Source organism: Salmo salar, chromosome ssa15 (assembly GCF_905237065.1).
Source record: "Salmo salar chromosome ssa15, Ssal_v3.1, whole genome shotgun sequence".
Taxonomy (NCBI): domain Eukaryota; kingdom Metazoa; phylum Chordata; class Actinopteri; order Salmoniformes; family Salmonidae; genus Salmo; species Salmo salar.
Window position 1 is genome coordinate 15,583,251 of NC_059456.1, and position 13,631 is coordinate 15,596,881.

Here is a 13,631-nt window from a genome sequence, read left to right on the forward strand (position 1 = left end):
GAATGGTTTAAACAAACTAGACTGGGAGATGCAGGAGAAGAATGGTTTTAACAAAGTAGACTGGGAGATGCAGTAGAGGAATGGTTTTAACAAATTAGACTGGGAGATGCAGGAGAGGAATGGTTTTAACAAACTAGACTGGGAGATGAGGAACAGGAATGGTTTTAACAAACTAGACTGGGAGATGCAGGAGAGGAATGGTTTTAACAAACGAGACTGGGGGATGAGGAACAGGAATAGTTTTAACAAACTAGACTGGGAGATGCAGGACAGGAATGGTTTTAACAAACTAGACTGGGAGATGCAGGAGAGGAATGGTTTTAACAAACTAGACTGGGAGACTGAGGAGAACAGGAATGGTTTTAACAAACAAGACTGGGAGATGCATGAGAGGAATGGTTTTAACAAACTAGACTGGGAGATGCAGGAGAGGAATGGTTTTAACAAACTAGACTGGGAGATGGAATGAGAACAGGAATGGATTAAACAAACTACACTGGGAGATGCAGGAGAGGAATGGTTTTAACAAACTAGACTGGGAGATGCAGGAGAGGAATGGATTAAACAAACTAGACTGGGAGATGCAGGAGAAGAGGAATTGTTTTATCAAACTAGACTGGGAGATGCAGGAGAACAGGAATAGTTTTAACAAACCAGACTGGGAGATGCAGGAGAGGAATGGATTAAACAAACTAGACTGGGAGATGCAGGAGAGTAATGGATTAAGCAAACTAGACTGGGAGATGCAGGAGAACAGGAATAGTTTTAACAAACTAGACTGGGAGATGGAGGAGAACAGGAATGGTTTTAACAAACTAGACTGGGAGATGCAGGAGAACAGGAATGGTTTTAACAAACTAGACTGGGAGATGCAGGAGAGGAATGGTTTTAACAAACTAGACTGGGAGATGCAGGAGAAAAGGAACGGTTTAAACAAACTAGACTGGGAGATGCAGGAGAGGAATGGTTTTAACAAACTAGACTGGGAGATGCAGGAGAACAAGAATGGTTTTAACAAACTAGACTGGGAGATGCAGGAGAACATGAATGGTTTTAACTAACTAGACTGGGAGATGGAGGAGAGGAATGGTTTTAATAAACTAGACTGGGAGATGGAGGAGAGGAATGATTTTAACAAACTAGACTGGGAGATGGAGGAGAGGAATGGTTTTAACAAACTAGACTGGGAGATGGAGGAGAACAGTAATACTTTAGACAAACTAGACTGGGAGATGCAGAAGAGGAATGGTTTTAACAAACTAGACTGGGAGTTGGAGGAGAGGAATGGTTTTAACAAACTAGACTGTGAGATGGAGGAGAGGAATGGTTTTAACAAACTAGATTGGGAGTTGAGGAACAGGAATGGTTTAAACAAACTAGACTGGGAGATGCAGGAGAGGAATGGTTTTAACAAACTAGACTGGGAGATGCAGGAGAGAAATGGTTTTAACAAACTAGACTGGGAGATGGAGGAGAGGAATGGTTTAAACAAACTAGACTGGGAGATGCAGGAGAAGAATGGTTTTAACAAAGTAGACTGGGAGATGCAGTAGAGGAATGGTTTTAACAAATTAGACTGGGAGATGCAGGAGAGGAATGGTTTTAACAAACTAGACTGGGAGATGAGGAACAGGAATGGTTTTAACAAACTAGACTGGGAGATGCAGGAGAGGAATGGTTTTAACAAACGAGACTGGGGGATGAGGAACAGGAATAGTTTTAACAAACTAGACTGGGAGATGCAGGACAGGAATGGTTTTAACAAACTAGACTGGGAGATGCAGGAGAGGAATGGTTTTAACAAACTAGACTGGGAGACTGAGGAGAACAGGAATGGTTTTAACAAACAAGACTGGGAGATGCATGAGAGGAATGGTTTTAACAAACTAGACTGGGAGATGCAGGAGAGGAATGGTTTTAACATACTAGACTGGGAGATGGAATGAGAACAGGAATGGATTAAACAAACTACACTGGGAGATGCAGGAGAGGAATGGTTTTAACAAACTAGACTGGGAGATGCAGGAGAGGAATGGATTAAACAAACTAGACTGGGAGATGCAGGAGAAGAGGAATTGTTTTATCAAACTAGACTGGGAGATGCAGGAGAACAGGAATAGTTTTAACAAACCAGACTGGGAGATGCAGGAGAGGAATGGATTAAACAAACTAGACTGGGAGATGCAGGAGAGGAATGGATTAAGCAAACTAGACTGGGAGATGCAGGAGAACAGGAATAGTTTTAACAAACTAGACTGGGAGATGGAGGAGAACAGGAATGGTTTTAACAAACTAGACTGGGAGATGCAGGAGAACAGGAATGGTTTTAACAAACTAGACTGGGAGATGCAGGAGAGGAATGGTTTTAACAAACTAGACTGGGAGATGCAGGAGAAAAGGAACGGTTTAAACAAACTAGACTGGGAGATGCAGGAGAGGAATGGTTTTAACAAACTAGACTGGGAGATGCAGGAGAACAAGAATGGTTTTAACAAACTAGACTGGGAGATGCAGGAGAACATGAATGGTTTTAACTAACTAGACTGGGAGATGGAGGAGAGGAATGGTTTTAATAAACTAGACTGGGACATGGAGGAGAGGAATGATTTTAACAAACTAGACTGGGAGATGGAGGAGAGGAATGGTTTTAACAAACTAGACTGGGAGATGGAGGAGAACAGTAATACTTTAGACAAACTAGACTGGGAGATGCAGAAGAGGAATGGTTTTAACAAACTAGACTGGGAGTTGGAGGAGAGGAATGGTTTTAACAAACTAGACTGTGAGATGGAGGAGAGGAATGGTTTAAATGAACTAGACTGGGAGATGGAGGAGAACTGTAATGGTTTTAACAAACTAGACTGGGAGATGGAGGAGAGGAATGGTTTTAACAAACTAGACTGGGAGATGCAGAGGAGGAATGGTTTAAACAAACTAGACTTGGAGATGGAGGAGAGGAATGGTTTTATCAAACTAGACTGGGAGATGCAGGAGAGGAATGTTTTTAACAAACTATACTTGGAGATGCAGGAGAAAAGGAATGGTTTTAACAAACTAGACTGGGAGATGCAGGAGAAGGGGAATGGTTTTAACAAACTAGACTGGGAGATGGAGGAGAGGAATGGTTTTAACAAACTAGACTCGGAGATGGAGGAGAGGAATGAATTAAACAAACTAGAGTGGGAGATGCAGGAGAGGAATGGATTAAACAAACTAGACTGGGAGATGCAGGAGAACAGGAATGGTTTTAACAAACTAGACTGGGAGATGCAGGAGAACAGGAATAGTTTTAACAAACTAGACTGGGAGATGCAGGAGAGGAATGGTTTTAACAAACTAGACTGGGAGAAGCAGGAGAAAAGGAACGGTTTAAACAAACTAGACTGGGAGATGCAGGAGAGGAATGGTTTTAACAAACTAGACTGGGAGATGCAGGAGAGGAATGGATTAAACAAACTAGACTGGGAGATGCAGGAGAACAGGAATGGTTTTAACAAACTAGACTGGGAGATGGAGGAGAACAGGAATAGTTTTAACAAACTAGACTGGGAGATGCAGGAGAGGAATGCTTTTAACAAACTAGACTGGGAGAAGCAGGAGAAAAGGAACGGTTTAAACAAACTAGACTGGGAGATGCAGGAGAGGAATGGTTTTAACAAACTAGACTGGGAGATGCAGAGGAGGAATGGTTTAAACAAACTAGACTTGGAGATGGAGGAGAGGAATGGTTTTATCAAACTAGACTGGGAGATGTAGTAGAGGAATGGTTTTAACAAACTAGACTCGGAGATGGAGGAGAGGAATGGATTAAACAAACTAGACTGGGAGATGCAGGAGAGGAATGGATTAAACAAACTAGACTGGGAGATGCAGGAGAACAGGAATGGTTTTAACAAACTACACTGGGAGATGCAGGAGAACAGGAATAGTTTTAACAAACTAGACTGGGAGATGGAGGAGAGGAATGGTTTTAACAAACTAGACTGGGAGATGCAGGAGAAAAGGAACGGTTTAAACAAACTAGACTGGGAGATGCAGGAGAGGAATGGTTTTAACAAACTAGACTGGGAGATGCAGGAGAGGAATGGATTAAACAAACTAGACTGGGAGATGCAGGAGAGGAATGGTTTTAACAAACTAGACTGGGAGAAGCAGGAGAAAAGAAACGGTTTAAACAAACTAGACTGGGAGATGCAGGAGAGGAATGGTTTTAACAAAGGAGACTGGGAGATGCAGGAGAGCAATGTTTTTAACAAACTAGACTGGGAGGTTCAGGAGAAAAGGAATGGTTTTAACAAACTAGACTGGGAGATGCAGGAGAACAGGAATGGTTTTAACAAACTAGACTGGGAAATGGAGGAGAGGAATGGTTTTAAGAAACTAGACTGGGAGATGCGGAGAACAGGAATGGTTTTAACAAACTAGACTGGGAAATGGAGGAGAGGAATGGTTTTAACAAAATAAATTGGGAGATGAGGAACAGGAATGGTTTTAACAAACTAGACTGGGAGATGCAGGAGAGGAATGGTTTTAACAAACTAGACTGGGATATGCAGGAGAGAAATGGTTTTAACAAACTAGACTGGGAGATGGAGGAGAGGAATGGTTTTAACAAACTAGACTGGGAGACAGAGGAGAACAGGAATGGTTTTAACAAACTAGACTGGGAGATGCAGGAGAGGAATGGATTAAACAAACTAGACTGGGAGATGCAGAAGCGGAATGGTTTAAACAAACTAGACTGGGAGATGCAGGAGACAAATGGTTTTAACAAACTAGACTGGGAGATGTAGGAGAACAGCAATAGTTTAAACAAACTAGACTGGGAGATGCATAAGAGGAATGGTTTTAACAAACTACACTGGGAGTTGGAGGAGAGGAATGGTTTTAACAAACTAGACTGTGAGATGGAGGAGAGGAATGGTTTAAACAAACTAGACTGGGAGATGGAGGAGAAGAAGGAATGGTTTTAACAAACTAGACTGGGAGATGCAGAGGAGGAATGGTTTAAACAAACTACACTTGGAGATGGAGGAGAGGAATGGTTTTATCAAACTAGACTGGGAGATGCATGAGAGGAATGGTTTTAACAAACTAGACTGGGAGATGCAGGAGAGGAATGGTTTTAACAAATTACACTGGGAGATTCAAGAAAAAAAGGAATGGTTTTAACAAACTAGACATGGAGATGCAGGAGAGGAATGGTTTTAACAAACTAGACTGGGAGATGCGGAGAACAGGAATGGTTTTAACAAACTAGACTGGGAGATGCAGGAGAGGAATGGTTTTAACAAACTAGACTGGGAGATGCAGGAGAGGAATGGTTTTAACAAACTAGACTGGGGGATTAGGAACAGGAATAGTTTTAACAAACTAGACTGGGAGATGCAGGACAGGAATGGTTTTAACAAACTAGACTGGGAGACGGAGGAGAACAGGAATGGTTTTAACAAACAAGACTGGGAGATGCAGGAGAGGAATGGTTTTAACAAACTAGACTGTGAGATGCAGGAGTGGAATGGTTTTAACAAACTAGACTGGGAGATGGAGGAGAACAGGAATGGATTAAACAAACTACACTGGGAGATGCAGGAGAGGAATGGTTTTAACAAACTAGACTGGGAGATGCAGGAGAGGAATGGATTAAACAAACTAGACTGGGAGATGCAGGAGAACAGGAATTGTTTTAACAAACTAGACTGGGAGATGGAGGAGAGGAATGGTTTTATCAAACTAGACAGGGAGATGGAGGAGAGGAATTGTTTTAACAAACTAGACTGGGAGATGGAGGAGAGGAATGGTTTTATCAAACTAGACTGGGAGATGGAGGAGAGGAATGGTTTTAACAAACTAGACTGGGAGATGGAGGAGAGGAATGATTTTAACAAACTAGACTGGGAGATGGAGGAGAGGAATGGTTTTAACAAACTAGACTGGGAGAATGAGGAGAACAGTAATAGTTTAAACAAACTAGACTGGGAGATGCAGAAGAGGAATGGTTTTAACAAACTAGACTGGGAGTTGGAGGAGAGGAATGGTTTTAACAAACTAGACTGTGAGATGGAGGAGAGGAATGGTTTAAACAAACTAGACTGGGAGATGGAGGAGAACAGGAATGGTTTTAAAAAACTAGACTGGGAGAAGGAGGAGAGGAATGGTTTTAACAAACTAGACTCGGAGATGCAGAGGAGGAATGGTTTTAACAAACTAGACTTGGAGATGGAGGAGAGGAATGGTTTTATCAAACTAGACTGGGAGATGCAGGAGAGGAATGGTTTTAACAAACTAGAATGGGAGATGCAGGAGAGGAATGGTTTTAACAAATTAGACTGGGAGATGCAGGAGAAAATTAATGGTTTTAACAAACTAGACTGGGAGATGCAGGAGAAAAGGAACGGTTTAAACAAACTAGACTGGGAGATGCAGGAGAGGAATGGTTTTAACAAACTAGACTGGGAGATGCAGGAGAGGAATGGATTAAACAAACTAGACTGGGAGATGCAAGAGAACAGGAATGGTTTTAACAAACTAGACTGGGAGATGCAGGAGAACAGGAATAGTTTCAACAAACTAGACTGGGAGATGCAGGAGAGGAATGGTTTTAACAAACTAGACTGTGAGATGGAGGAGAGGAATGGTTTAAACAAACTAGACTGGGAGATGGAGGAGAACAGGAATGGTTTTAAAAAACTAGACTCGGAGATGCAGAGGAGGAATGGTTTTAACAAACTAGACTGGGGGATGAGGAACAGGAATAGTTTTAACAAACTAGACTGGGAGATGCAGGACAGGAATGGTTTTAACAAACTAGACTGGGAGATGCAGGAGAGGAATGGTTTTAACAAACTAGACTGGGAGACGGAGGAGAACAGGAATGGTTTTAACAAACAAGACTGGGAGATGCAGGAGAGAAATGGTTTTAACAAACTAGACTGGGAGATGCAGGAGAGGAATGGTTTTAACAAACTAGACTGGGAGATGGAATGAGAACAGGAATGGATTAAACAAACTACACTGGGAGATGCAGGAGAGGAATGGTTTTAACAAACTAGACTGGGAGATGCAGGAGAGGAATGGATTAAACAAACTAGACTGGGAGATGGAATGAGAACAGGAATGGATTAAACAAACTACACTGGGAGATGCAGGAGAGGAATGGTTTTAACAAACTAGACTGGGAGATGCAGGAGAGGAATGGATTAAACAAACTAGACTGGGAGATGCAGGAGAACAGGAATTGTTTTATCAAACTAGACTGGGAGATGCAGGAGAACAGGAATAGTTTTAACAAACCAGACTGGGAGATGCAGGAGAGGAATGGATTAAACAAACTAGACTGGGAGATGCAGGAGAGGAATGGATTAAACAAACTAGACTGGGAGATGCAGGAGAACAGGAATAGTTTTAACAAACTAGACTGGGAGATGGAGGAGAACAGGAATGGTTTTAACAAACTAGACTCGGAGATGCAGAGGAGGAATGGTTTTAACAAACTAGACTTGGAGATGGAGGAGAGGAATGGTTTTATCAAACTAGACTGGGAGATGCAGGAGAGGAATGGTTTTAACAAACTAGAATGGGAGATGCAGGAGAGGAATGGTTTTAACAAATTAGACTGGGAGATGCAGGAGAAAATTAATGGTTTTAACAAACTAGACTGGGAGATGCAGGAGAAAAGGAACGGTTTAAACAAACTAGACTGGGAGATGCAGGAGAGGAATGGTTTTAACAAACTAGACTGGGAGATGCAGGAGAGGAATGGATTAAACAAACTAGACTGGGAGATGCAAGAGAACAGGAATGGTTTTAACAAACTAGACTGGGAGATGCAGGAGAACAGGAATAGTTTCAACAAACTAGACTGGGAGATGCAGGAGAGGAATGGTTTTAACAAACTAGACTGTGAGATGGAGGAGAGGAATGGTTTAAACAAACTAGACTGGGAGATGGAGGAGAACAGGAATGGTTTTAAAAAACTAGACTCGGAGATGCAGAGGAGGAATGGTTTTAACAAACTAGACTGGGGGATGAGGAACAGGAATAGTTTTAACAAACTAGACTGGGAGATGCAGGACAGGAATGGTTTTAACAAACTAGACTGGGAGATGCAGGAGAGGAATGGTTTTAACAAACTAGACTGGGAGACGGAGGAGAACAGGAATGGTTTTAACAAACAAGACTGGGAGATGCAGGAGAGAAATGGTTTTAACAAACTAGACTGGGAGATGCAGGAGAGGAATGGTTTTAACAAACTAGACTGGGAGATGGAATGAGAACAGGAATGGATTAAACAAACTACACTGGGAGATGCAGGAGAGGAATGGTTTTAACAAACTAGACTGGGAGATGCAGGAGAGGAATGGATTAAACAAACTAGACTGGGAGATGCAGGAGAACAGGAATTGTTTTATCAAACTAGACTGGGAGATGCAGGAGAACAGGAATAGTTTTAACAAACCAGACTGTGAGATGCAGGAGAGGAATGGATTAAACAAACTAGACTGGGAGATGCAGGAGAGGAATGGATTAAACAAACTAGACTGGGAGATGGAATGAGAACAGGAATGGATTAAACAAACTACACTGGGAGATGCAGGAGAGGAATGGTTTTAACAAACTAGACTGGGAGATGCAGGAGAGGAATGGATTAAACAAACTAGACTGGGAGATGCAGGAGAACAGGAATTGTTTTATCAAACTAGACTGGGAGATGCAGGAGAACAGGAATAGTTTTAACAAACCAGACTGGGAGATGCAGGAGAGGAATGGATTAAACAAACTAGACTGGGAGATGCAGGAGAGGAATGGATTAAACAAACTAGACTGGGAGATGCAGGAGAACAGGAATAGTTTTAACAAACTAGACTGGGAGATGGAGGAGAACAGGAATGGTTTTAACAAACTAGACTGGGAGATGCAGGAGAACAGGAATGGTTTTAACAAACTAGACTGAACGATGCAGGAGAGGAATGGTTTTAACAAACTAGACTGGGAGATGCAGGAGAAAAGGAACGGTTTAAACAAACTAGACTGGGAGATGCAGGAGAGGAATGGTTTTAACAAACTAGACTGGGAGATGCAGGAGAACAAGAATGGTTTTAACTAACTAGACTGGGAGATGGAGGAGAGGAATGGTTTTAATAAACTAGACTGGGAGATGGAGGAGAGGAATGGATTAAACAAACTAGACTGGGAGATGCAGGAGAGGAATGGATTAAACAAACTAGACTGGGAGATGCAGGAGAACAGGAATAGTTTTAACAAACTAGACTGGGAGATGGAGGAGAACAGGAATGGTTTTAACAAACTAGACTGGGAGATGCAGGAGAACAGGAATGGTTTTAACAAACTAGACTGGGAGATGCAGGAGAGGAATGGTTTTAACAAACTAGACTGGGAGATGCAGGAGAAAAGTAACGGTTTAAACAAACTAGACTGGGAGATGCAGGAGAGGAATGGTTTTAACAAACTAGACTGGGAGATGCAGGAGAACAAGAATGGTTTTAACAAACTAGACTGGGAGATGCAGGAGAACATGAATGGTTTTAACTAACTAGACTGGGAGATGGAGGAGAGGAATGGTTTTAATAAACTAGACTGGGAGATGGAGGAGAGGAATGATTTTAACAAACTAGACTGGGAGATGGAGGAGAGGAATGGTTTTAACAAACTAGACTGGGAGATGGAGGAGAACAGTAATACTTTAGACAAACTAGACTGGGAGATGCAGAAGAGGAATGGTTTTAACAAACTAGACTGGGAGTTGGAGGAGAGGAATGGTTTTAACAAACTAGACTGTGAGATGGAGGAGAGGAATTGTTTAAACAAACTGGACTGGGAGTTTCAGGAGAGGACTGGTTTTAACAAACTAGACTCGGAGATGGAGGAGAGGAATGGATTAAACAAACAAGAGTGGGAGATGCAGGAGAGGAATGGATTAAACAAACTAGACTGGGAGATGCAGGAGAACAGGAATGGTTTTAACAAACTAGACTGGGAGATGCAGGAGAACAGGAATAGTTTTAACAAACTAGACTGGGAGATGCAGGAGAGGAATGGTTTTAACAAACTAGACTGGGAGAAGCAGGAGAAAAGGAACGGTTTAAACAAACTAGACTGGGAGATGCAGCAGAGGAATGGTTTTAACAAACTAGACTGGGAGATGCAGGAGAGGAATGGATTAAACAAACTAGACTGGGAGATGCAGGAGAGGAATGGTTTTAACAAACTAGACTGGGAGAAGCAGGAGAAAAGGAACGGTTTAAACAAACTAGACTGGGAGATGCAGGAGAGGAATGGATTTAACAAACTAGACTGGGAGATGCAGGAGAGGAATGGTTTTAACAAACTAGACTGGGAGATTCAGGAGAAAAGGAATGGTTTTAACAAACTAGACTGGGAGATGCAGGAGAAGAGGAATGGTTTAACAAACTAGACTGGGAGATGGAGGAGAGGAATGGTTTTAACAAACTAGACTGGGAGATGCGGAGAACAGGAATGGTTTTAACAAACTAGACTGGGAAATGGAGGAGAGGAATGGTTTTAACAAACTAGATTGGGAGATGAGGAACAGGAATGGTTTTAACAAACTAGACTGGGAGATGCAGGAGAGGAATGGTTTTAACAAACTAGACTGGGATATGCAGGAGAGAAATGGTTTTAACAAACTAGACTGGGAGATGGAGGAGAGGAATGGTTTTAACAAACTAGACTGGGAGACGGAGAAGAACAGGAATGGTTTTAACAAACTAGACTGGGAGATGCAGGAGAGGTACTGTTTTGACAAACTGGACTGGGAGATGCAGGAGAGGAATGGTTTTAACAAACTAGACTGGGAGATGGAGGAGAACAGGTATGGATTAAACAAACTAGACTGGGAGATGCAGGAGAGGAATGGATTAAACAAACTAGACTGGGAGATGCAGGAGAGGAATGGATTAAACAAACAAGAGTGGGAGATGCAGGAGAGGAATGGATTAAACAAACTAGACTGGGAGATGCAGGAGAACAGGAATGGTTTTAACAAACTAGACTGGGAGATGCAGGAGAACAGGAATAGTTTTAACAAACTAGACTGGGAGATGCAGGAGAGGAATGGTTTTAACAAACTAGACTGGGAGAAGCAGGAGAAAAGGAACGGTTTAAACAAACTAGACTGGGAGATGCAGCAAAGGAATGGTTTTAACAAACTAGACTGGGAGATGCAGGAGAGGAATGGATTAAACAAACTAGACTGGGAGATGCAGGAGAGGAATGGATTAAACAAACAAGAGTGGGAGATGCAGGAGAGGAATGGATTAAACAAACTAGACTGGGAGATGCAGGAGAACAGGAATGGTTTTAACAAAATAGACTGGGAGATGCAGGAGAACAGGAATAGTTTTAACAAACTAGACTGGGAGATGCAGGAGAGGAATGGTTTTAACAAACTAGACTGGGAGAAGCAGGAGAAAAGGAACGGTTTAAACAAACTAGACTGGGAGATGCAGGAGAGGATTGGTTTTAACAAACTAGACTGGGAGATGCAGGAGAGGAATGGTTTTAACAAATTAGACTGGGAGATGCAGGAGAAAATTAATGGTTTTAACAAACTAGACTGGGAGATGCAGGAGAAAAGGAACGGTTTAAACAAACTAGACTGGGAGATGCAGGAGAGGAATGGTTTTAACAAACTAGACTGGGAGATGCAGGAGAGGAATGGATTAAACAAACTAGACTGGGAGATGCAAGAGAACAGGAATGGTTTTAACAAACTAGACTGGGAGATGCAGGAGAACAGGAATAGTTTCAACAAACTAGACTGGGAGATGCAGGAGAGGAATGGTTTTAACAAACTAGACTGGGAGAAGCAGGAGAAAAGGAACGGTTTAAACAAACTAGACTGGGAGATGCAGGAGAGGAATGGTTTTAACAAACTAGACTGGGAGATGCAGGAGAGGAATGGTTTTAACAAACTAGACTGGGAGATGCAGGAGAAAAGGAATGGTTTTAACAAACTAGACTGGTAGATGCAGGAGAAGAGGAATGGTTTAACAAACTAGACTGGGTGATGGAGGAGAGTAATGGTTTTAACAAACTAGACTGGGAGATGCGGAGAACAGGAATGGTTTTAACAAACTAGACTGGGAAATGGAGGAGAGGAATGGTTTTAACAAACTAGATTGGGAGTTGAGGAACAGGAATGGTTTAAACAAACTAGACTGGGAGATGCAGGAGAGGAATGGTTTTAACGAACTAGACTGGGAGATGCAGGAGAGGAATGGTTTAAACAAACTAGACTGGGAGATGGAGGAGAACAGGAATGGTTTTAAAAAACTAGACTCGGAGATGCAGAGGAGGAATGGTTTTAACAAACTAGACTGGGGGATGAGGAACAGGAATAGTTTTAACAAACTAGACTGGGAGATGCAGGACAGGAATGGTTTTAACAAACTAGACTGGGAGATGCAGGAGAGGAATGGTTTTAACAAACTAGACTGGGAGACGGAGGAGAACAGGAATGGTTTTAACAAACAAGACTGGGAGATGCAGGAGAGGAATGGTTTTAACAAACTAGACTGGGAGATGCAGGAGAGGAATGGTTTTAACAAACTAGACTGGGAGATGGAATGAGAACAGGAATGGATTAAACAAACTACACTGGGAGATGCAGGAGAGGAATGGTTTTAACAAACTAGACTGGGAGATGCAGGAGAGGAATGGATTAAACAAACTAGACTGGGAGATGCAGGAGAACAGGAATTGTTTTATCAAACTAGACTGGGAGATGCAGGAGAACAGGAATAGTTTTAACAAACCAGACTGTGAGATGCAGGAGAGGAATGGATTAAACAAACTAGACTGGGAGATGCAGGAGAGGAATGGATTAAACAAACTAGACTGGGAGATGGAATGAGAACAGGAATGGATTAAACAAACTACACTGGGAGATGCAGGAGAGGAATGGTTTTAACAAACTAGACTGGGAGATGCAGGAGAGGAATGGTTTTAACAAACTAGACTGGGAGATGGAATGAGAACAGGAATGGATTAAACAAACTACACTGGGAGATGCAGGAGAGGAATGGTTTTAACAAACTAGACTGGGAGATGCAGGAGAGGAATGGATTAAACAAACTAGACTGGGAGATGCAGGAGAACAGGAATTGTTTTATCAAACTAGACTGGGAGATGCAGGAGAACAGGAATAGTTTTAACAAACCAGACTGTGAGATGCAGGAGAGGAATGGATTAAACAAACTAGACTGGGAGATGCAGGAGAGGAATGGATTAAACAAACTAGACTGGGAGATGGAATGAGAACAGGAATGGATTAAACAAACTACACTGGGAGATGCAGGAGAGGAATGGTTTTAACAAACTAGACTGGGAGATGCAGGAGAGGAATGGATTAAACAAACTAGACTGGGAGATGCATGAGAACAGGAATTGTTTTATCAAACTAGACTGGGAGATGCAGGAGAACAGGAATAGTTTTAACAAACCAGACTGGGAGATGCAGGAGAGGAATGGATTAAACAAACTAGACTGGGAGATGCAGGAGAGGAATGGATTAAACAAACTAGACTGGGAGATGCAGGAGAACAGGAATAGTTTTAACAAACTAGACTGGGAGATGGAGGAGAACAGGA